At 39.0% G+C, this 16,379-nt stretch overlaps 1 protein-coding gene across 2 annotated transcripts in view; it reads left to right on the forward strand.

The window, feature by feature from the left end:
* LOC309616071 (uncharacterized protein) overlaps positions 1–16,379 on the forward strand; it is a 382,792-nt gene that overhangs the window by 320,192 nt on the left and 46,221 nt on the right. The gene's annotated exons all lie outside the window — the stretch shown is intronic.

The following is a 16,379-nucleotide window of genomic DNA, read 5'->3' on the forward strand; positions in this document are numbered from 1 at the left end:
AACACCACTTCTCCGATGCCTAGGTGAGTACAACATTGATCATCTATTTCTATTCAGGTCTCAGAGAGGTGCATTTAGCACATGGGATGCATCAATCATACCCAAGTCCCTAATGATCAATAAATAGACAGTCAGATATTTAACATACTTGGACCACAGCTCCATCTGACTAGTGTGAGAAGGTTAGGATAACTGGTTAATATGCTTTTGCCTTCACGAGTTCACCGGCATCCGACTTCCTTCCATCAGCAGGAACAAGGAAGTACATTTGGCCCATGTGAAAAAAAAAAAAGTATTTATTTTGTCTATATTGATGGCCATTCAGTGTTTAACTTTAGATATTATTGTTAAAATACTATATAGGCATTTTTGGTAAAACCTATACGTTATGGAAAGGATGTCATTACAGTTGGCAGAACTTGTAGTAAGAGTTTAGTTGTAGCTACTGGGGCATCTACAGATAACTAGTTTTGTGACATCAAGGGAATTTAAATCTTGAACCAGAGAAAAAGGGAAATGAAAGGGGAAAGGGAAAAGCAGAGAGAGAGAGAGAGAGAGAACTGTTTCATTTTCTACCTAATTGCAAGAAAAGAAATGGGCACTTGGCATGCCTTGAACTGGAGGTGACCTGGCAGGGCTCGTCGTAAGCAGCATTTTGTTATATAATTTAATGACCCTCACATACTTCTATCAAGGTGTCTGAGGCATTTTCCCCCTTTCATACAAATCTCATGGTAACCTTTGCTCCCCAGTGGTTTAAATCACATTCTTAAGGGATTAAACTGTTATGACAAAAGAGGAATGTTTAGATACTGTGCTCTGCAGCTCAAAATTTGTCAGATTAGAAACTGTGTATTGTATAATCTTTAGATCAAAGAAGCTCTCTATCAAAGCTTTATGTCTACTACAATATTTTCCCAACCTTTGTTGAACCTGAATTGTTTTGGATTATCTCACATCGGGTTCACTGAGTATGCCTAGACTAATGTGCAGGGGAAAGCTTTCTTCCAAGTATTTTAAACATTTTCACGTACTAAGCTCCAGGTATTCGCTGACGGAGCCGGGCAGCCTGCCTTGACAGTCTTTGTAACTTCAGTCCCATAGGGGATGCTTTTCGAGATTAGTATGACAGATAAAACCCTATAGGGCAACGATTTACCGTGCATTAAGAACACTGCTCACTTTCTTTAACTGGCTGACCAGAGTGCTCTGTAAATAGGCCTTTTTATAGAGTTTTTACATCTCAAAGGATTAGGTATCATTACCCCGTTGGAAAAAGAACAGTTCAATTTTCTCAGAAGAATGGTTTGTCAGAGCAGGGCAGTTTGTCCTTATCCATCTCTAAATCCAGCAATCATGTTTCCCAAACAGGCACAAAGCAATGATCATTCAAAGTTCAAACTGCCAATTAATTTAGAATCTGCTCCCTGAATTCCTTTATGATTGTACTTCCATGAATCCAGAAAGGCAAGCATGAGGTCAACTTGATGGTATCTATTATAAATATCTTTGTACATTAAAGAAATGAAAAAAAAACGATGCCATCTTTCTTTCAATGGAAGGTATTTTCAAAATCATATCTATTGATGGATAAAATGTTTTGAAGGGGAACCAAAATTAAGATTAAGTGCTTTAAAAATCACTTTTTTGATATAATGAAAAGGACAATGCAAGAGTGTAGCACATGGTAAATATAAGTCGATTGCATTTATTTCTGCACGTAAGGCGTCTTTTATTCATTTATCATAGAGTGTAACATGCATTGTTGAAGAGATGAATGACTTATTATATTCTAGAAAAGCAGAAGACTATAAATATGAATGCTGTTTTCTCTTTTAGACCATCGTCTTTATTGTAGCACGCTGGTATATTTCTCAAATGAGTTATGAGGGCCGGTTTTGAAAGGGTGCCATCCTGAAATTTATTGTTACTCAGAGAATTATGTTCATCATATAAAATCCACAGGAGAAATGTCTTCTGATTTTTGGTATTAGGAAGAGTTGTGGGGGTTTTTTTAGCAACTGCTTTGCTTATAACTTAGGAGCACGGTATCTCCTGCATCTGGTCCTTCCCTCCCAGTTTTCTGACTGCTGGAAAATTTCAATCTAAGTTTGTGATCTGGCTTCAGCAGGGTGTAGAGGAATTTGGGGCCTGCCTTTGTAACCTAACTTCACTCTCGATCCCATTTTACTTTTCAACCTTTCACGTTACCTTTAGATTATTTTTATTACCGGTCTTAATCAACTTAGTTTTGTTGTATGGTACACATCTTTGTAAGTTAACATGCTCTTGGGAGCAAGGAGAGGGTAAAGCAGAAAAAAAAAAAATAGGGCTTATTTTTTTGTAAATAATCATGTGAAATAAAAGGCAAAAGTTGAAAATGTGCAGATATATGATATCAGTAGAATATGACGTTGCCCTGGTCTAGAGTGGATCCCAGGAGACTCTCCTGTTTTAGCAGGAGCTGCACATCAATATAAGTCTGCCCAGAGTCCCCCAGCAGTGCCAGGGACCTTGCCTTGTCCTCCAAACCAGCCAGCTGGGCAATGATAAACCTTCCCCTACAAAGGTCTGTACTATAAGAAGTTTCATGGTGTCAGAAAATATCCTCCTTGTTCTCAAGGTTGCAGTGCTTTACTGAGGGAGACACTGAATATACAAAAGTAGAATTCTTTCAGTAGAACTAACATTGATGTTGATCTAGATATAACTAACTAGTTTTGCAGAGATATCTTTGTGTCTGCAGGTAAAGGAGCTTCTGGGATGGTTGAGGAGAAAGGAACTGGGGAACGCTGGGGAAACTGCTGGAGTCTTAACTCAGGGGTCAAGGAGAATGTAGGAAGCAGTCAATAGGGTACCGGCCATGCCTGGAGCGTGGATGGCGCATCGAGATTTAGAATATCTGGCTTTTCCCCAGGTTAGGGTCATTAGAAGGCTTAGCTGATTCAGTTTGGGAAAATGTTGTTGTTCTTGTTGTTTTCTGAATAAAAAATGGAAGAGAGGTTCACAGTTACAGGATAGAGGAAATAACCACTGACTAGTTTGAAAATTAACGTCCTTAACCACTGTGATTTATTAAATAGTATTTTGTTCTTGCTTTTCTTTTTGTAGCCCCTATTGCACATAATCCTTATGGCCATCTTGAGATGTAGTCATCAGTATTCCCGATTTACAGATGAAACAAACACACAGAAACACTTCTGTATTATCTCTCAGCAAATCACGACAAAAGCAAAGCCTGAACCCAGGTCTGTCTGATTACAAAATCCATCCTCTTAACACTCTGTGATGTATTTCATGGGGTGTGTTATGTTGAGTCCCATGAATAAATGCTACTTTCATGCTGGTTTTTTAAGCTGTACTGAAATTGATAGACATTGCTTCCACTTTTTGGCTATTATGAATAATACTGCTCTGAACCCGTGTACAAATTTTTACGTGGACATACATTTTCATTTCTCTTGGATAAATACCTAGAGTTAGGAATGCTTGATAACGTGGAACTCTATGTTTAACATTTGGATGAGCTACCGAACTGTTTCTGGAATGGCTTCACCATTTTCTCCACATCCTTGCCATCCTTGCCTTGATTATAGTCATTCTAGTGTGTGTGAAGTGGTGTCTCATTGTTGCTTTGATTTGCATTTTCGTAACTGCTAATGAAGTTGAGCATCTTTTCATGTGCTTATTGGCCATGCGCACATCTTTGCAGCCTGCCCCTCCAAGGAAGTTACCATGGCCCTAGGCTGGAGAGTCGGGGAGAGGGGAGGCTGTGTGTGTGTTCGCACCCATCTGGAGTGGCACTTCCGTCACGGTGAGCAGAGGACTGGGGAGGGAGCGGGTGGTGGCTCAAATGCCACAGACGCCTGGTGCTCTTACAGAGATTTAGTAGATATTCTTGAATAAACGTTTCTCTTTTTTATTTTTTTTTGCTGTAGGTCCTTAGGATACTTCCCAGGATTTTGGTTATGTGTGTGTGTGTGTGTGTGTGTGTGTGTGTGTGTGTGTGTGTGTGTTAGTAATTTCCCCCATTTATGATTATTTTACTAGAAAAATTGTTCACTGAGCTCTTCACACTGTCACCTCTGATTATTTTTTAATACTAACTTCCTTGATGACTCATTTAGCTTGAGGTCAATCATAGCTGTTACTGGATCCTTCTGTTACTGGATCCTTGGACTTTGGATAGGAATTGGATTTCCTTGATGTCTAACTGATTTTACATTTACATTTCAATGACATGTACTTCTGATTTCCCTTTGTCATTCAGCCTCGAATTTACTCACATTGTTTTATAAAGTCACATTTCCAACTGATATGGTGATTTTTCATTTTACATCTGTATTTTACAAAGTGTTAGGAATTCTGCCCAATGTAGCATGTAAGACATCATAAGAAGTAATCCTTTCAGCAACCAACAGAATCTTGCAGTAGCTTCTAAATATATCTCAACATTTGATGATTGGGTTCTCTGTTCTTCCATGTAGATCATTAATATGTAAGTCTAGTGGCATGGGTTCTACGGTCATTTTTATGGTACAATCCAAATTCACATTGTGCTCCTAGCTGACTATCTTTAGTACAGGACACTTCAGGAAAAGGCTTAACTACACTATCTCAGTACATAGAAACCATACCACACACTCTCATCAACCAGCAAACTCGATCATGATAGCGCTACAGAGGTCAGACTCCAAAGGCTTATCAATGTTGACTGTCCATGTCTATTGTTTTCCTTTTGCTGATGTGGCTGCTAAGCTATCAGTGAAAGAAAATGTACCATCTTGCCTCATTTGCTTTTTACAAAGCCACTTTGAGTGTTTGGTGGTGGCATGCCCCTGCAGTGCTTACAGACTACGGATTTCTGTGCATATGTCCCTATGCGTGTGTGCTGAGGATGTGCTGGGGTGATCAGAGGGGAGAGAACTTCAGGGGGATCGTAGCCCCACTACCAACCTGTGTCTGTGGCTATGTTTTGTATCTGTGGCTCTTTTCATTTCTAGATGTGTCTAGAATGTGTAGGTATTCAATATATTTGTGGAATAAGTTAATAGACTCACATCCAATTTTCAAAAATAGCTTATTCATACTTATATCATTCCTGCTTATATTATTAAATTTAGTTTTATCAATTTTATCATTTATCAGCATCATATTTTAAGCACTCGCTAAATTATATATATTGATCTTATAAGTTTTCATTTCAATTTTTCCTCTTTCACCTTCTCCACCTTATAAGATTTTATTGCTGCCTGAGACATCCTTTTATTGGGTTGGCCACAAAAGTTAGTTTGAGTTTTTCCGTAAGATGTTACCGAAAATACAGGTTCCTTCCCTTTACACACATGCACACATACACACACACTGTTCCCTACTCTCCCCTTTTATTTCATGATAGGGTGGGTATGTGTATTGTCTACAAAGACCCTCAGCAAGGTAACATCAAGGGTCTTCCCTCTTCCCACTGCCGACGGTGCTTCTTCAGCTTTGATCTTGAATGTCAGCCCAGAGTTACAAAACAATACCAATGAAAGTCACCTCACAAGTAAGTAAAGGATGAATAAGAACTCTGTAGACAGTCAAAAAACCTCTTAAAGGCATTGAAATTTGTGTTTGTGTTTGTTGCTTTGATTTGCATTTCCATAATGGCTAATGATGTTGAGCATCTTTATAAATTACCAATTATACCAATTATAAATGGTGAGCTGTCTCGTGTGGTTAGAGCATTGGCTGGAAAGACGCCTTGGACCTCATTTGTAAAAAGACTTCGAATGCCATTGTTGAGGTTTTGTATTTAATTTGTAAGAGGGCAATTGGGAAAGCCATTTTTGTGGAAGTGGGTGATGTTATCTCAGCCTATTTTACGTGGATACCATTAATACCAAGGAGAGATGGATAGCAGACCAGAGGGAGAAAAAGCTGGGACAGGAAGATAAACGAGGCATTTGCTGCTGTAGTTTGGACAGTTTGCTGCTGTTAGTCTAGGACAGATAGTACGGGTCCCCGAACTTAAGCAGTGCCAGTGAAGATGGGGGTAAATCATTGGCCCGAAAGTTCCCCAGAGTCAGGGAGACTTAGAGGTACCTTACTGGGTTTCTGTGCAGCAGAGGAACTGAGGCTGGCTCTGCACTTTCTAGTTTGGGTGACCAGGCTTGTGGTGACACCACTAACTGACACACGGAAGGTATGAGCTCCTTTGAGGTGGGGTTTGAGATAACACAGCTATGAGGAAAAGTCTAATGGGAACTTTAAAATACGATCCTCAAAGACCAAGAGAGAATAAGTGGCTGAAGAAATAAATAGAGAATTAGCATAAAGTTGGAAATTGAAGACACAGGATGGAATCGGATTTACTTAGTCACCTGATCTTCAGCTTTCTCATGTGGAAAATGGGCTCTAGTTAAGATTTCATGTGTAACCTGTAAAGACGTCTAACTCTTTCTAGATCAGTGGCAGTTGGCTATTAACCAGCTGCCCAGATTGCCATTTTGTAAGCTCCTTAGAGCAGGGAGTGAAGACTGGAGAAAGTTGGAGTTGGTTATTTATGGATGAATCGGGCATCAGTGATCTTTTCCCTGTTACACCCCACCAGCCCCCAAATCCTGCTTCTTCCTCCCTCTCCCCCCTTGGTTGACAAGCTCGCTCTCGCCATGTCACCACCCCACTGAGGCTCTTTCTAGATCTTCTCAGTGACTGTCGAATTAAGCAAACACCAAGTCCTCTGAATGGCTTTTATTATCACCCACACCAAGGCCCCAAACAACTTTCCCTAGTGTCTTTCTCCCCTTTTCCTCTACGTGTCCTATGTGATAGGTTGGTGCTCAAACCCTTCCTATCTTTGCTCAGTCTCAGCTCTCCTCCCCAAATTCTCACTCACTGCCTTCCTCACGCCCAGGCTTCACTCACTCTTCACCACCAAATACTCTGTCCTCCTTACTTGAATTCCCTAGGCCCCGAGTACATCTCTTCTGGTGCTTATGGCCTGTGTTCTGGGTATTTGTTTATGATCCTTCATAGGCTGCACGGTCCGAGAGCGTTTTCCCCCTTCTTTCCAATCCTTGCCAAGCCTGGGACATTTGTCTGCCCAGAATGACTGCTTGAAAGCAGGTTTAGTGAATGACACAGAAGCAGAGTACTCTGGGTTGTAAATTTGGTTCAGTAGGAGAATTGGGGTTCTGGGGGTGCTCAGGCCCATTGTCTCCCATGCCTCGATTTCATTTTCTTCTCAGACATTGCTATTCCTCCTGTAAACTCATCTCTTCCTCGATACTCTGGCATATGAACTTTAAAAAGAGGGGAGCTTGGTCCCTTTGAACATTTTTCCTTCCCATTTCTTTGAAAGCTTACGATGGGATGATTTACGTCTTAATTACATAGCACTTCATGCCACATTTTATAACTGGAGATTCAATTTTTTGCTTGGTCTTTCATGTTCAAACTATTATCTCTTAAAAAAAAATAAAATGGCTCACCATCCAAACGTACTTAGCCATATAAATAGAAGAACTTAATCATGTGAGCATTTTTAATCAAACTGTCTCGGTAGTCTGTGAACACTGGTTACACAAACAGGGCTACAAGAAAACCTATAGAAACCCTATATTATCAGAGAAATGCATTGTGTGCTTTTCAGTTTAATTTAGTTTTATGGTAGTTTTATTTCTTCAGTGGAAGCATTTTTAGGTCTAATAAATTTTTGCAAATATTAGAGCATTTATTTAATAAAATAAAGCAAGTTCCTTTGCTTTGATGTTACCTACAAAAGCATGTCTTGACCTGTTGGGCCATAAAAAATATTAATGAGTTTGTGATTTGTCGTGAAATCTTTGGGACCCAAAGAAATGCGTTTTAAGAAACAAATATGTCTTGAACCTTCTAGAATACCTTCTCCTCCTTTGATTTAGAAAAGAGAGTAACATATTCATAATCGAGGGAATTTAGAGGCCTCTCCTTGAGGTGAGCTGAAATAAGATTTCAAAACAATGCTGGGCTCTTTATGCTTGTGTAGCACAAACATAATTATTTGTCATAACTGTTGTTGCCTAAGGGAATGTTAGAATTAGGGAATTGTACTTTCAAATAGATATAGTTTATTACTTTCTGCATTATTTTAAGCTTACATCAGTAAGCTTCCCTTTAAATAAAGGGAAGTGTTTTTTTTTTTTTTTCTTTTTTTTTTTTTTTAGTGAAGATAACAGGTTTATGCACAGTAGCCACTATTCTATTTTTTAAACTTTTCAAATTTTACAATAAGGTTAACCAAAGCACCTCTTAATGCAAATACATCAGCACCTGGTAGCCTATTTTAGGCCTCTGTGATTGACTGTCATCTTCTTGTTCATTTATTCCACTAACCAAGTTTTCACTGTGTACGCACATTCTTCAAGACACTGGGTCAGATAAGACTTGCAGAATTTTGGTTAGGACTCAGTCTGTCCTGGAGAAATGTACAGATTCTGGGAGAACGGACCATTTTTTTAATTCATGTATTTCCCCACTTGTCAAGGATGAATGTCACGCCCATCAGGCTTTAGTTCAAGAGTTTGTATTGAAAACTGGTTATTGACTCAAATTGAGGTGGGTAATGTTTTGTCATCTCATGTTTTGGTAAAAGTTTTCATTGTGTGTGAATTACTCATCCTTCACTTATAATCCCTCTGAATGTTTGTCATCGGGATCATGTAAGGCCCCTTCTCCGTTTTTTTGAGAGTTGCTGGGTTGGCACCCAGTGTGTTTACTGAGCAGCTCTATGTGACCACCGTATAGACTTAGGGTAAAAACTACCACGTCATCTGGATGGTTATAATCTTGTTTAAATGTTGACAGATGTGATACCTATGTAATATATATATTGACACATGTGTATTATAAATAGTTATACACATCTGTGTTTATTTGTCTTCATATGTATTATGCCTCTTTCTAAATATTTAATGAAACATTTAATCAGACCTCTTCAAATGAAGATATTCTATTGGAAAGGGTGACAATTACATTGTACATAAACAGTACTTATTTTTACATTTAGAACCTAAGAGAGAAAATTAAAAAGAAATAAATAACCAAGGTTAATTGCACAAAGTTAATTTATATTTGTCTCTTTATTTAAAAAGACAAATAAAACATATGATTATTTGATCAAAAACCTTAGGCCATGCCAACACTTAGAGTAAATAAGAAGATATAAAAAATCGTGGATCTCAGCTAGGTGATAACTTTTTATCAGATGATATCATTCTAATTTAATATCATTAGGATACATGAAATATACATGTTAAGCCCATGGATATGTAATTCCCTATTAATGTAATTAAGATAATATGGTGTCTAACCAAACTCTCCCCAAATGAAAATGCTCCTAAGACAGTAGTTCACAGATCATTGGGAGCTTTAGAAGTTCTTTGTTACATTGTCTCTTTGTTTACATCTTGGATCCAAACTTCCCTGTGAAAAGCAAAAGCATTATATCCTGCATTTCACCCACCAGCTTCAAAATGTTCATTACCTGATATTACTTAGAAACCATTATAAAGAATTGATTAGATAAGTTGGCCCCGTTATCTGCAAAATTGACCTTACAATGGAGCTGATTTGATTAAATGGCTTTCGGTTGCAGTCAATAAATAATCTTGGTGCTGAAGAAACTATCTTAGGCCAGCCCTTGGACGGAGGGCTGTACCAAATAACATGTCAAAACCTTACTCTCTCTTTGCCCCTCCATCACCCCATAGCCACATCCTCATTGTCTAATTAAGAGAGGACACAAAGGCTCCATATCTGCAATAAAAAGTAAAAACAAAGCCAACAACATTCAAAAGGAGGTTCTTGAGTTTGTAAGCATTTTCTGGTTGGTTTTAGATGTGAATGCAAGTAGAACGGTCCGCTAGTCAGTGGATCTCAAACTTGCAAGCGTATCAGAATCTGTGTTGAAACACCGATTGCTGGGCCCCAGCCCCCTGAGTTTCTGACTCAATAGTCTGGGTGGGACCTGAGAGTTTGCAATTCTAACCACATGCAGGTGACACGGATGCTGCAGATCCCAGGCCCACGTTTGAGAACCGCTGCTCTGATTACTTGCTGCTTCTGGGTTCCGCTTGGAAACAGTCAGTTTTGCCTACTGTTTTAAAAACAGTAGTCGGAACTATACTCAATATTATGTTATAACCTATAAAGGAGAAAACTCTGAAAAAGAAGAATCTGAATTGCTGTCCTATACACCTGAAACTTACATGATATTGTAAATCAACTATACTTCAATAAAAAAATTAAAAAGGAAAAAATTAAAAAATAAAAACAGTTGTGCTATCTTAAAGGAAGGTTTTTCCTTTCTTCATTCCAAAAAGGAATCGCATAAATGCTGTTCATGCATTTTGTTTACTTTTGTGGTGCTAGTCTAGGTTGCTAGATAAAATACAGGACACCCAGTTAAATCTGACTTGAAGATAAACAGTGAATAGCTTTTCAGTATAAGTATATCCCATGGATAAATTTGCTAAATTTGGAAATCCTACATTGAGTTATAAAAAGTTAGATCCTAGCCTATTGTTTTGTCCTGAAGTATAATCTTTCCAATTAAGCAAATTACCATCTGAATGGAAAAAATATGTATAGTCTATGATGATATTAAAGTTTCCTTGATATTTGAAAGTAAAAATAAAATCTGAGGTCATTGTGTATTTTAAATAATAAAGCTGCAAATCTGAGATGATCACTTTTAGTTAATTGTGAGGTTTCATTTTATTCCTTTAATGCCTTTTAAAAATGGTTCTCCCCAAATTAAAGCAGGTGCTACAGTGGTAAATTAGCAATCTGATTTCACATAAAGAGGTTTAGAACACACTACAGCTTTGTAGAATGAGAAAAGCAATGGCAACTGTGGAAGGTTGGAGATGTGGCCCCGTTATAATCACAAGTCACTGTGGGACTTTGAGGAAGCCAGTGGTCTCCGTTTTCTAACTCGTAAAGAGGATTGCAAGGGATCAAGGCTGCACATTTGGTAAATATTAGACTTCAGAAACTCAATGTTGAATTGGGGCTCCTTGATCACCGTCAAGCTGATGGATGACAATCCAAGTACAAAGGTGTTGCCCATGTGGTTTTCAAATGATGATTGAGTAGACGACCCTGATTCAGATTGATGCATAACTTCTAATAACACTGGTTGGCGTTTTAGGGGTTAACAAGCATCAGACCTATGAATTCTTAAATGTATCAAAATTCTCTGGCGAAGCTCATGTTTTCATCTTCCCTTCCATGCAAAAGAACATTTCTAGTAGTCAGAAATTGATTGCAGTAGGCTCTGGCAGGCACCCATGTGCTTCTTATTCATTGAAAAGAGAATGAGTTATTATTAGAAGGCCAAGCGGTGGCCATGGATTTGAGAGATTTCATTAATATTTTTTTGCCTCAGTATGATTCCTTTAAGTGTCTGACATGACAAAGACATGTACTTCTACCTTTCCAGTATAGAGTCCGCGGTATATTCTTTTTGGCACAAAAGCTAATAACTGAGCCCAGTATCCACGACTTTAAAATATATCTTCTGACTTTTTCCTCTGTAGTGCTTAAAGTTGATATAGCTTTTATTTTTACAGAGTGCAAATTTGAGTTGCTCCCAGGTTGAGAAATATTTTCCATGAAGGGCTATGGAAACTAAAAGAAAAATGATGTTGACTTTGGTATTTAGGTACTTATACACGAGAAAAAGCTTTTAGGAGATTATTCCTTAAAAAAGTGCCAGCTTTCCAGGATTTCTTAGTAATCATACTCTAGCCTACAATTTTCAAAAAAAAAAAATGCATCTAGCTTTTTGGACTGAAAGCCAACTCGAGCGTGGTTTTGGAACATCCCTGTTGAAGGAGCTTTGCCACTAGGATTGCTGTAAATGAGGCAGCATTTGCCAAGCTACTCAAGTAACACCCCAGCTGCACAAGTGTTCCTGTGTCTTTCAAACATTTTCACAAGGAAACAACCCATTTATTTCTTTGGTTAAAAAAAAAAGTTCTTATTGCCAATCCACTCAAAGAAAGCTTTGGAGGAAAACTCCTGGTACATAAGAAGCCAATTGCTTTCTTCCTTGTCTCCCTGAGTTCACTTCAATCTGGACTCTACCACCACCATCCACCCCAGAGTCATCATTGGCCTCCATGTTGCAAATCCAGTGGCCTTTTGTGTCCCTGTGTTAGTTTTCTCTCAGTAGCATTTGATTGAGATGATACTCTGCTTTTTTTTTTTAATTTATTTATTTGGCTGCTCTGGGTCTTAGTTGCAGCACGTGGGATCTTCATTGCAGCATGTGGGCTCTTAGTTGAGGCATGCGGGATCTAGTTCCCTGACCAAGGATCGAACCCAGGCCCCCTGCATTGGGAGCACGGAGTCTTAGCCACTGGACCACCAGGGAAGTCCAGAGATGATACTCTGCTTAAAGACGTTTTCTTTTCTTGGTTTCTGGGTTGACTTCTCGTCTGGGTTTCCTCCCATCTTCCCAGCTGCCCCTCCTCAGGCTCCATCTCCCTGACCTCTACAAGGCTCAGAACTTGTACTTTCCTCTTTTCTCTCCAAGCCCTGGGTGATCTTATGGCTTTAACTATCATCTAGATTTATTTTCCAGGTTTGTATCTCTAATCCAGACTTCTCTCTCTAGACCCAAGTGTCCAACTAACTTCTTGACATTCCCTCTTGACTCCCATTCTGAAAATAGGTAATAGGCCCCTGATATTTCCTGATGTTTGACCTCACTCTCAACACAATCCCTTTCAGGTAAGGGACCCTATGCCTCCAGTTGCTCAGGCCATATGCCATGGCATCATCCTTGACTTCCCTCTTTTTATTTTTTCTCAATCCTTGGGCCGTCCTATTGAAAGGGTCATCTCAACCCCCATCCTAGTATTTTATATTCATTTTTATTCCTTAGCATTTAGGAGCATCTAATATATTACATATTTACTTTTCATCTTGTTGCCGGTCTCCCTCCAGTCAAATCATTCTGTCAAAGCAGAGATTTTTGTTTTGTTCACTACTCTATCCCTAGACTAGGGACAGTACCTGACGAACAGTAGTTGCCAAATAAATGTTTTTCTGAAAAAAAAAATGAGTGAATGAACAATAAATTACATTGAAGATAGGCTTTACTAAATTTAAGTGTGATTAACACAGTTAATAAATATGATAACTAAATCTCAGTGAAGTAGCAAAATTGTCTCTTTTAACCCCAGATACTGCAGTGGGAGAAAGAGATTGTTAAAGTTGGGAGGGATGCAGAAAACCGTCATCACAAACATATTCCTAAACAAATATTTCATTTATGAAATTCTAGATAATATTCCACCCAGGAATAATTCTATCTTTGCACAAACCAGAGAGTTCTATAAAATTTCTTTTACACATTTTATTTTGTCACCATCTTTTTACAACAGGTATTTTTTTTCAGAGGGCATTAATATTAGAGAAGATTAGTTTTTCTGGCACTTCAAGGATATGTGGAACAGCAGGTAGGAGGAGAAAGTGCTGAAATGACAGAAATTCAGTAGACGAAATCAATAGAATTTAAAGACAACTTTGAAATGAAAGGTGGATTGAGTACCATCTGCAATTAATATAACCACCCTTATTAAGAAATTTGGCCAAGTCACAAGACCACCGGGAAAACTAACAGGGGAAGCAAAACAAGAAGAAAGACTTTCTTAAGGCTGCGGATTTATTTAGTGGCTGGTCATTCCTTATGGCTTAATTCCCATGTATTTTTTCTTTAGTATTCTCCTTAATATGCTTCATCATAGTGTTCCAGTAGCCTCAACTTTCTTGTCATATATGAGGCTCAGCTCAAAAGAGCATGTAAGGTATTGTTAAAGGGAGGCTCTTGAACTGGGTATGCAGTTACTACCCTACACGCATTGGGGAAAGAAAGGAAAAAGCACTTTATTACAGAATGGCAACCAAATAAGACCCATGGCAAAATGCTAATCTTAATTTATAGCTAGATAAGTAGCAGAGCTAGTGGCTGGAGCCATATATGTTCAGTCTCATCTAATGCTCACCCTAGGACATCATAGGCAATTGGCATGGTGAGAATATGAAGGTAAAGATGTTGGCAGTGAGTCTGAAGACTAATGATTAGCTTTAGTTAGCACTAAGAATTTGTTTTTCAAAGCAAGCGAGATTCGGTTTGGAAAGGAAGGTGGGTTTACCATGGCAACAGGCACTGTCTACAACTCATGTTTTCCCGATGCCCTGGAGATTATTTGAGTCTTCCTTCTACTTATATTTCCACGGTTTCCTACATTGTAAGATTTCTTTCCAGGACCACCATTCTTGAATAAGAGCATGGCAAATTGTTCCTGGGTTTCGGCAGTTGAGAAAGAGAAGCTACCAAAACAAATCTTAAGGGAGAGGGCGTTGTACCTGTGAAGGCAGGAGATTAATTGCTGATCTGTGATTCTTTGTTACCATCCTCAACTCCACCAATGCTATCTAGATAAAACGATCTGGTCCAATGACGTGTATGCATTTGACCATTGTTTGCATGAGAAAGAATATCTTAGGACGAAATAACTCAATTTTTGGAATAGTTCTTTAGAAGACCCATGACATTTTTCTTATCAGTAAAATAATAAGACACGCCTACTTCTTCCAATGTTTTCATAAATTTACCAACCATGAGGCATAACGGGCATAACTTCTTCCCATGTTTCTACCCTCTCTTTATCTTTATCTCAGCCTATCGGTTCTGATAGGCTTACTGGGGGGTACTCCTCCTCCCTTCCCCCAGAAAAGCTTCACTTCATTCAACAGGTTCTTTGAAAGAATTTGCTTCATGGAAGTTATCAGCAGTAGAAAGTCTACTCCTTAAACCAGACTTCTTTTCCTTCTCTTTCTTTTTTCTCCTACCACCATCCCAGCCCTGCCATATTGCCTTGTGTGGTACTCTGCACACACAGAAGGCACTTAACATATGCATCTCATTGAGTATTTAGTAGCATGCATGAGGTATGTCGTTGCTATTATTGCTGCCAGTAGAGGGGGAAAAAAATGAGAGGGTGTTTTACAGTAACGTGGTGGCATCACAAAGTTCACAGATAGATTTTCCTGTTGAAATGTTTTTAAATTAATGTGTGACACTTCACTGGGTATCATTTTGAACACAGCCATAACTTCTGAAGAAAATAAATCACCAAATCAGACAATGTTTATTAGCCAATGTGCTGTTATTTCCTAAAGCACTGCTTCCATTCGTGACAAAATTGGCAGCCAGGGGAGATAAAGAGAGTATTTGGAAGCATTTCATCCCTGGGTCCCAGATGAATTGCAGAAATACAGTGTGTATTACATGAGAAATGCTGTTCTTTAATTTCACTGTGATGTTTTAGAAAAGTACTGTTTTTAAAATATTAATTATCTTTTCTCCAACTGTTTAATTAAAACGTTTCATGATTTGGATAGTAAGAGGGAAAGGAGCATTCGTCCATTTATTCTTCTCCTTCCTTTCAACAACTAGCTCCTGATGTCTGCAAAGTATTAATTTGTTTCTCATCTTTTTTCTTGTCCATGTTCTATAATAATTGTGCCACTGGTCACGCTGCCTTCTCCCCCATGATGGGCAGCATATCTAAGTTTTATGATAGCTTTTCTGTAGCACTTGGGGAAAGATAAAAGAGCCTGTCCCATGGCAGGCGATCGAGGGCTAATGCATCACAACGTAGCTATGAAGCAGGTCGGAAGGATGCTGTCCTGTCGGGATCTGCAGGTTCTCTGTAAGGCAGCCCTCCTCACATTGCTTCCACTTTCCACCTGAACTTGCTCAAGACCCTGTGGGGTTTTGGCTTTGCCGTGCATGTTGGATTTGGGAGCTCAAACAGTATGTGTCTCAGAAGCAACAGAAGGGAGCAAATAAGAGGTTTGTCTGGTGGCCTGTGCCTTTCCAGTTCACTCCTTTCCTCCTACTAGAAGCCAACAGGTCACTTCATCACAGCCCTCGGCAGCCCCCCAGACCCATCCCTGAGAATCTTGCAAACATCCGATTTTCTGGTCCATTATTCCCCTTCTCCCTTTTTCCTCCCCACCTCATAAAACTGCCGCGATCAGCAAAGACGACGAACAAATGCTCAGTGATACAGGAGATGATCTGTGATTTGGGGCCAGAGCGCGAGAAGGGTATCTGGTGAGTCTGGGGTTATCGCAGGGAAGGGTCCTACAGCAGACCGCTTTCTCTTCCAGTGACCATTCAAAGTGAGATCATTCAGTCCCCTTGAGAAGAGAAATGTCAATGCAGAACATAAGTATTTACAAATAAAATGCATTCATCTTCATCGAGAAAATAGACATTGCTGCAACATGTATCTCACATTTCTAAAAGGTGATGTGAACTTTGTGCTTTCTAAGAG

Source organism: Balaenoptera borealis (genome assembly GCF_965194805.1).
Source record: "Balaenoptera borealis genome assembly, chromosome: 18".
In the NCBI taxonomy this organism is placed as follows: Eukaryota; Metazoa; Chordata; class Mammalia; order Artiodactyla; family Balaenopteridae; genus Balaenoptera; species Balaenoptera borealis.